Source organism: Penaeus vannamei, chromosome 6 (assembly GCF_042767895.1).
Source record: "Penaeus vannamei isolate JL-2024 chromosome 6, ASM4276789v1, whole genome shotgun sequence".
Taxonomy (NCBI): Eukaryota; Metazoa; Arthropoda; class Malacostraca; order Decapoda; family Penaeidae; genus Penaeus; species Penaeus vannamei.
This window is the reverse complement of record NC_091554.1, coordinates 19,165,854-19,173,353: the sequence shown is the minus strand read 5'-3', so window position 1 is coordinate 19,173,353 and position 7,500 is coordinate 19,165,854. Positions and strand designations below refer to the sequence as shown.

General features: G+C 43.1%; 1 protein-coding gene across 6 annotated transcripts in view; it reads right to left on the bottom strand.

Moving 5' to 3' along the window:
- LOC113806765 (ubiquitin-conjugating enzyme E2 T) overlaps positions 1–7,500 on the bottom strand; it is a 50,835-nt gene that overhangs the window by 27,052 nt on the left and 16,283 nt on the right. The gene's annotated exons all lie outside the window — the stretch shown is intronic.

Here is a 7,500-nt window from a genome sequence, read left to right as displayed (position 1 = left end):
GATCATGCTAAGTTATCTGCTTTTTCGTTGCCGGGAATTCCAACATGGCTGGGTATCCAGCAAAAATTCACTGTTTTCTGTCATGTAGACAGATAGAATAGCTGGTCGTGTATTTTATGGGCTATAGGATTGGTAGGGTGTATGGATTGTATGAATGATATTGAGTTACACGAGTCAGTGAAGATGGTGAAGGATGAGGAAGAGATGGAAGATATGCGTTGTAGAGCAAAGAGGATAGCATATAGTTCTGTTATAAGGACGCTTGATTCAGGTGGAAGAGGAAAGCTGTATGTCTCAGAGGGAAAGACTATAGCAAAACCAGCACCTGAGTTGGATTTAGACCCATCAGTATAGATATGAGTACTAGAGGAGTGACGAGATATGAGCAAGGAAATGTGTGAGAAGGATAGAAAGTGGAATGTTTGACTTAGGTAGATCAGGGAAAATAGAAGAGCAATTACAAGAGACTGGTACTAGCTAGGGAGGGAAAGTTTGGGTAGAAAGAGGAAGAATTCGGAGATGAGGAAAGGATGAATGGGAGAGAAGAGCGTCCATACGAACAGGGAAAGGGACAGGTAGTCGTGGAGAGGAAGATAAGATGCGAAGAAGAGGTTGAGGGACAGTTAGTTTGGAGAGTGAAAATTGGTGGAAGCGAGCATAGTTTCTTAGGGACAGAAGAGTGCGGTGTCTAGAGAGGGATGGTAGTCCTGATTCAACGTATAGGCTTTCAATTGGAGAGGATCTGAAAGCTCCTAGTGCTAAGCGGAGACTGCAATAGTAGATAGGATCAAGGAGAGAGAGAAGAGAGGCAGAGGCAAAAGAATATATATGGCAACTATAGTCAAGGGTGGAGAGGATTAGAGTAATATGGAGATGAAGGAGTGTTTTGCGGTCTGATCCCCAGGATAGATGGGAGAGGGTTTGTAGTAGTCGGAGGCGATGGCGAGCTTTTTCATTAATAGAAAGGATATGATCCCACCAAGATAACTTGGAGTCGAAAATAACTCCAAGAAACTTGCCGGAAGATCGGGATTGGATGGGGGTATCATAAAGGAGTGGAGGTTGGGAGCCTATACGTGAACGAGAGAAAAGGATGGAGAAGGTTTTAGAGGTAGAGACACGAAAGCCATGGTTGGTAGCCCAGGAAGAGATTGATGTTGTTGACGACTGGATAAGTGGATGGAGAACTTTTATGGAACGGTCGGAGGCGAAGATGGCTATATCAACTACATACAGTGATGAACGGATTTTTGGTGGTAAAGCGGATATTAATCCATTTACAGCTCTAAGGAACAATGTGGTGCTCAGTACACTGCCTTGTGGGACACCTTCAAATTGAGGAAAGGAGGGGGAAGTGGAAGAGGCAAATCTGATACGGAAGGTGCGGTCAGAGAGGAATGATTTTAGAAAAACACCCATGTTTCCACATATTCCGTGTAAACATAGCTGTTGTAGTATATGGTGCCGCCAAGTAGTATCATATGCTTTTTCAAGATCGAAAAAGACAGCTACTATTGACTCGCAGCATGCAAATACTGACGTGATTAGTGTTTCTGCATAGGCTAGTGGGTTAGCTGTGCTTTTGCCTCGACGAAATACGAATTGGTTTGGTGATATGTTTTGGTGGTATTCTAGGTACCACATTAATCAGAAATTTGTCATTCGTTCCATTAATTTATGTAGGCAGCTTGTTAGGGCTATGGGGCGGTAGTCTTGGGGAAGAGTACCTGTTTTGTTAGGTTTCAAGAAAGGTAGTACTATAGCTTCTCTCCAGTGGGGAGGAAAGTTTCCAGTCGTCCATATGTTATTGGGTATTGAAAGAAGGAAGGATAAGGAAGTAGGAGAAAGGTGTCTTAGCATACGGTAATGAATACCGTCTGGTCCTTCATGGGTGTTGCGGCATGACTGAAGTGCATTATAGATCTCAGAAGAAGAAAAGGGTGCATTATAAAGTTCTGTAGATGATAGGGAGAAGGAGAAAGGAGTGCGCTCTTTGTCTGATTTTAAGGAAGAGAAATGAGGAGAAAGATGAGAGCCACTACTGACTTGGCTAAAAAAGGCACCAAGTTCAGTAGCTACTTGAAGAGGGTCAGAGATGAGGTTATTATGAATATGGAGGAAGGGGGCAGGATGAGGAGGATGTTTTCCGGATAACTTATGGATCCGTCGCCAGACTGCAGAGATTGGTTTGGAGGATACATAGTTTTGCCAGCTGTTTGTCATGGAGTTACGAATTGTACGGTGAAGATGGGCTGATGCCTTTTTAAAGGATATGAAGGCTGTTAGTTGAGTGGGGGTGCCTCTTTTGTGTTGGTAGCTATTCCAAGCTGTGCGCTTCAGACAAAGCGCTTTCGTACATTCAAGGTTCCACCATGGAACACATTTTGAGGTGTAAGGTCGGAATGTTTGAGGGATGGTTATATAGGCTGTATTTAGAACGTTAGTTGTGAAGTTTTGGAGCATTTCTGATGTGGTAGAGAATGATGATGGGGGAAGTTCAAGAGTAGATAGAGGTAAAGGTATTCCAGTCTGCTCTGTCAAAGCACCAGCGAGGGGGATTTGGGAGCGGGATATAGGATATTGAAGAAAGAAGAATTGGGAAGTGATCACTAAAGTGAAAATTGTTTAGGACAGACCAGTGGAAGTCTATATGAAGGACAGGAGAGCAAAAAGAGAGATCTAGGCATGAAAAAGATTGAGTGCGTAGGTCAAAATGGGTGGGACTGTTGGAGTTTAGGAGGATAAGGTCAGTTTTAGCTAGAAATTGTTCTAAGGAGCTACCCCTTGTATTGATAATATTCACCCCAAAGAGTATGACGACAGTTGAAGTCTCCAGCTATTAGGAAAGGTGGTTGGAGTTGGGAAAGTAAGGTCTCAAATTCTAGGAAGTCAATAGGGAGGGAAGGAGAGAAGTAGACTGAAATGATTGTGATCCAGCGGATCCAGATAACTGTGCAAGGTATAGTGGTTTGTAAAGGAGGTATGATATATAGTGTTTTATGATGAACAAGTATGGAAGAAGCAAATATAGAATAAGGGAGTGACACAAAATGGTAGTTGGGAATTGGTACTGGAGGATGTGTGAGGAAGGTTTCTTGGCGGCAGACGATAGATGGATTGTAAGAGAAAAGATGGCGGAGATCAGGTCTGTGTGAGCAAAAGCCTCTAACGTTCCACTGCAGTAGAGCCATTGTGGATCATTCTTTAACTATTATGGGTGGCAATGTGTGTCTGATAGGTAAGAGGAGGGGTATCTAGGGGTTGAGGTATGGGATCAGGGGATGGAGGTGGTAGTGTAGTATCAAGAGAATCCTCATGGGAAGGGGGGTCAGGGGGAAAAGGTGAAGGTACAGAATCTGGAGGATCATCAAGAAAGGTGGGATCTGGGGAAGGACATTGTGCTAGAAGGGATTCACGTGTGTATCCAGGAGGGAGTGGTAGGGATAGTAGGGAAGGAAGGGTTTTTGGTTTAGGTACGGGTGGTGGAGTGGATAGGGTGTGTTGGGAAGGTGTGGGAGGAAGAGGGGTAGGGGGGATGTCAGGAGGGGGAGGATGGATTTCGGCAGTCACTGTGAATGCAGCTGGAATCTGGGTCGAGAAATTGATGGATGGTTGAGAAGGAGGAACTTTCTCTCGTGTTATACGTAGAAAGTTTCTTATGTCCTCAAGAGTTTCTGGGGGGGATTTGGGTGGAGAGGTTTGGGAAAAGAAGGATGTGAAGAGAAGATCGGTATCTGAGAATTTGAGGGTGTAGGTGTGGGATGGGATCTGATAGGAGAGGATGGGATGGGGCGTTTGGGTTGTCTGATGCGACTGGCAAAGCGTGAGATAGGGAGAGACATGGGAGTTGTGGATATTGGAGTATCTGGATTTAGGATGGAAAAAGGATTTGATTGGGGGATATGAGAATTAGAGATGGGAAGTTGAGGAGCAGGGGAAAGTGGTGCTGTAGATGTATAGACCACTTGGGTAGTATGGATGGGAGTGGACTGATGTAAGGTACTGGAGTACGTTGTGATTGAAAAACCTCTTCGTCGTGCTTCTTGTCTGGCTTCTCGTAGAGTGAGTCCTAGTTTGAATCTGAGATTTGCTACTTCACTCTCAAATTTGTAGGCTGTGCAGCCTCTATAGAATACATTATGAGGTCCGCCACAATTTGCACATGTATGTGATTGTGCAGGGCAGTTTGTACGCTCATGACCAGGTTGCGCACATAGTGGGCAGCGGGTTGTAGACCGACAGTGCTTTGCAGGGTGGCCAAAACGCCAGCATTTCTGGCATTGGCGGGGTGGGGGTTGATATGGTCTTACATGGCAAGAAACCCCTCCTATATAGACCTTATGGGGAAGGTCGTGTCTACGAAAGGTAATCTTGGCAATATTGATGCTGGACTTACGATTGCCTCTGGGGGGAATAGAGTAGCACTGTACTGATTCAGCATCATATTCAGTGAGGCAACCAAGCAGGTCATTTTCACAGTCTGTCCAGTCCTTTTCATAGACAGGGCAATCAACTGATGAGAGGGAAACAGTTCCAGTACATGTATTAAGGGAAGGGTGAGGTAGAACGGGTATAGGTTTGCCAGTGAGGTTAACCAGGGTAGATAGTGCTTTAGCTTGAGCCTCAGATGTAACTGTGATTAACCGTGAGTGATCAGGACAACTACAGAAAAAAATTTGCCAACTTGTTTTTGGAGGCATTTGTGAAAGAGTAGGGTGTTATCTGAGTGAGGGGCTGTTGGGGGGACTATAAAGTATTGGTCCCATTTGGCTGGTTTAAACAGATTATTCAAAAAGCTTGAGGAAGTGGGAATTGTAGAGGGGCGAGGGCAGGAGGAGGAGGGAGTGGTATGAGGTGAGGTTTTATTATGGAGGTGTGGGCCATATGGTTGAAGAGTTGTGATAAGAGAGGTTTGGGTATAATGTGAAGATGATTGTTCAGGAAGTGGGCTGGATTGTAGCTGACCCCCGCAACCTGTAGCACGGCATACTTCCCCCAGGTTGGGTCCAGGTCCACAGCCTGTCCTCTCGCCCTCACCATCAGCAGCATCTCGAAGACGCATAGTGAGACCTGATTGGTTGACCACGGACGTCTCACGGCTTGCCCATTGGACAGCAGGCTCCCCTTGTTCCTGGGTAGCTGGCACAGCTCAGACCCACTTAAGCTCCGGCACCCGGGCCGAATTGGGCACTCACGATCCTCCAGCAGAGCAAGACACAGCGCAGCAGCAACAAGGCCTACCCAGGCCTTAGCCGTCGGGGGAGCCGCCCCGGCTCTCCCCGTCGATCTCCAGTACACCAGCCATACCTGTGGGCACTCACACCCACACCCAAAAGCACCTTAAAGAGATAATTGACACCAGTCCATGGCGGATACCAATCCATTGCCATAGGATAATGTTGGGAGTGAGGATGGGATATCTTCTAAGGGTTGAGTTAGTATCTGGGTAGATGATTCAGGATGGGTTAGGTTGGTAGTATGTATAGAGGAGGGAGGTGTAATAGTAGTGTTCTGAGCCGTAGTCAAAGGGGAGTCAGGGGTCGGTAAACTAGAGGATTCAGATTCAGAGAGGCTGTTTGATAAAGGGGCAAGCCTTAATGCCCCTAATAAGGGTACAAAATCTTCATTACTGGCCATGGAAAGCCTGGTTTTATGTGGGGAAGGTAAACGGTCCACCCCTCAGAATCCCTGTAAGGGGTAAGGGCTAAATGATTTATCGAGGAATATCGTGCCCATGGCTCCCTGAGGCCATTCATGACTGGCACGGGGTCAGCCTTTCATCCTTTCAACACGGTTCCTACATCTTAGGAGTTGATAGGGGAAGGGTTGGGGCAGATAAGAGAGAGAAAGAAGAAGGAGAAAAAGACCGTGTAAAATTAGTTGAGGCAAGGGCTGAGATCCAAGTCAGGGGAGATCTCCCACATTGGATCTCAGTCTCTGTCTCCTAAGCCCCCCCACAGCAACAACGGACAAGGGATTGGGGGGTCTAAATATATAAATATATATTATAATCAATTAGAAATATCTGTAGATCAATACCCTTTTTTCTGATTCTAAAGAGATACAAATCGTCTCTCCACTATTAGCAGCAGTTGGTAAAATAGCACAAAATTCAGATTTTATTAATTTGATAAACTATCATTCTCACACTTTATTACTTACCACACTGCTCATTTTCATTGAGAGCTAAAGTTCAGTAAGGTATTCCATACTTAAATTCAATCAAATATATCATCTACATCTCTTAGCCATGCTAGTTATATTCACAAAAGATGTTTTTTAATTTCTGGACCCACAATGAAATACAAAATTTGTCATGTTACAGCCATTACTTACCATTCAAATGACAATACTATAAAACATAAGACAAGCTGGTTAAATATTCTCCTTTTATTTTTTTGTTCAATAAATGCAATTCCTTTATTTGTATCAATATATATAAATGAAGCTGAATAAATTTCACTTTTAATCTAGTCATGAATAAGACAATAATACACTACCTTATCTATATATCCTTAAGTACTATCCAAGTAGCATACATGTTGCAGAAAGGTGTGGGGGTGGATCATGTCTATGTTACACTGCCACCTTTTTGTTAGGGACAAAATGATGACAATATCTTCTCCTGACCCACAAAAATTCAAAACTTCAATTAACTGTGCAAGAAATTACAAGATCTCATATACATTTCCAGTCCATGTTCAAGTGTACCTAAAATCTGTCAGACAAGGTCAGGTTTCAGCAACAAGATCATTATGGTCCATCTTAAGGTGCCTCATGATAAGGAATAGAGTACTGTTGTACTGGTTTCTTTATATGATTTTCCTTATAAATTTTCAAATATATAGTATGTACAGCGAGGTAAGCTAGTCTGAAAATTGCAAAACTTAACTGGCAGAGTTTGTGCCACCTACTAGCACATGAATTGTTAATATCAGAGATGTGCACATATCAGTTGAAAATGTTGTGTAGAAAAACAAGATGAACCAAAAAAGAAAGGATTTTGAACAAACAATCAAGAAAACAGAAATAAATTCTGACAATAAACAGAATAGGAATGTTTATGATACATGAGTGGAATAAAGAGGGGGGAAAAGATGTTTCCTGATAATTCAGAAACTGAAACACTTAACGATCAGTACCATGGATAAAAGGTAGAATATAAATAATCAGACAAAATAAAATGAGGAAAGTAAATAGACTGTTGCCTAAACTGAAAGTATATGGAATAAATGAGAATTTGTTCAATTGAAATAATTTCATGTGTACCTAACAGATGTGCTGATATCACCAGACTTTGTGTAAGAACAACTGTTATCATTTCTATGTGTAAATGATTCCCAGAAACTATTGAGAAACTGTAGATGGTACACAAATTTTAACTAACTTGAAGTGACAGCAGGAGAGAAGCCATGTAAAGACTTTAAAATTTAAGTAATAGCCATAAAAGAGCACAAGCAAAGGCAATGAAAATGATTTAGGGCTTTAGACATCTTGCAA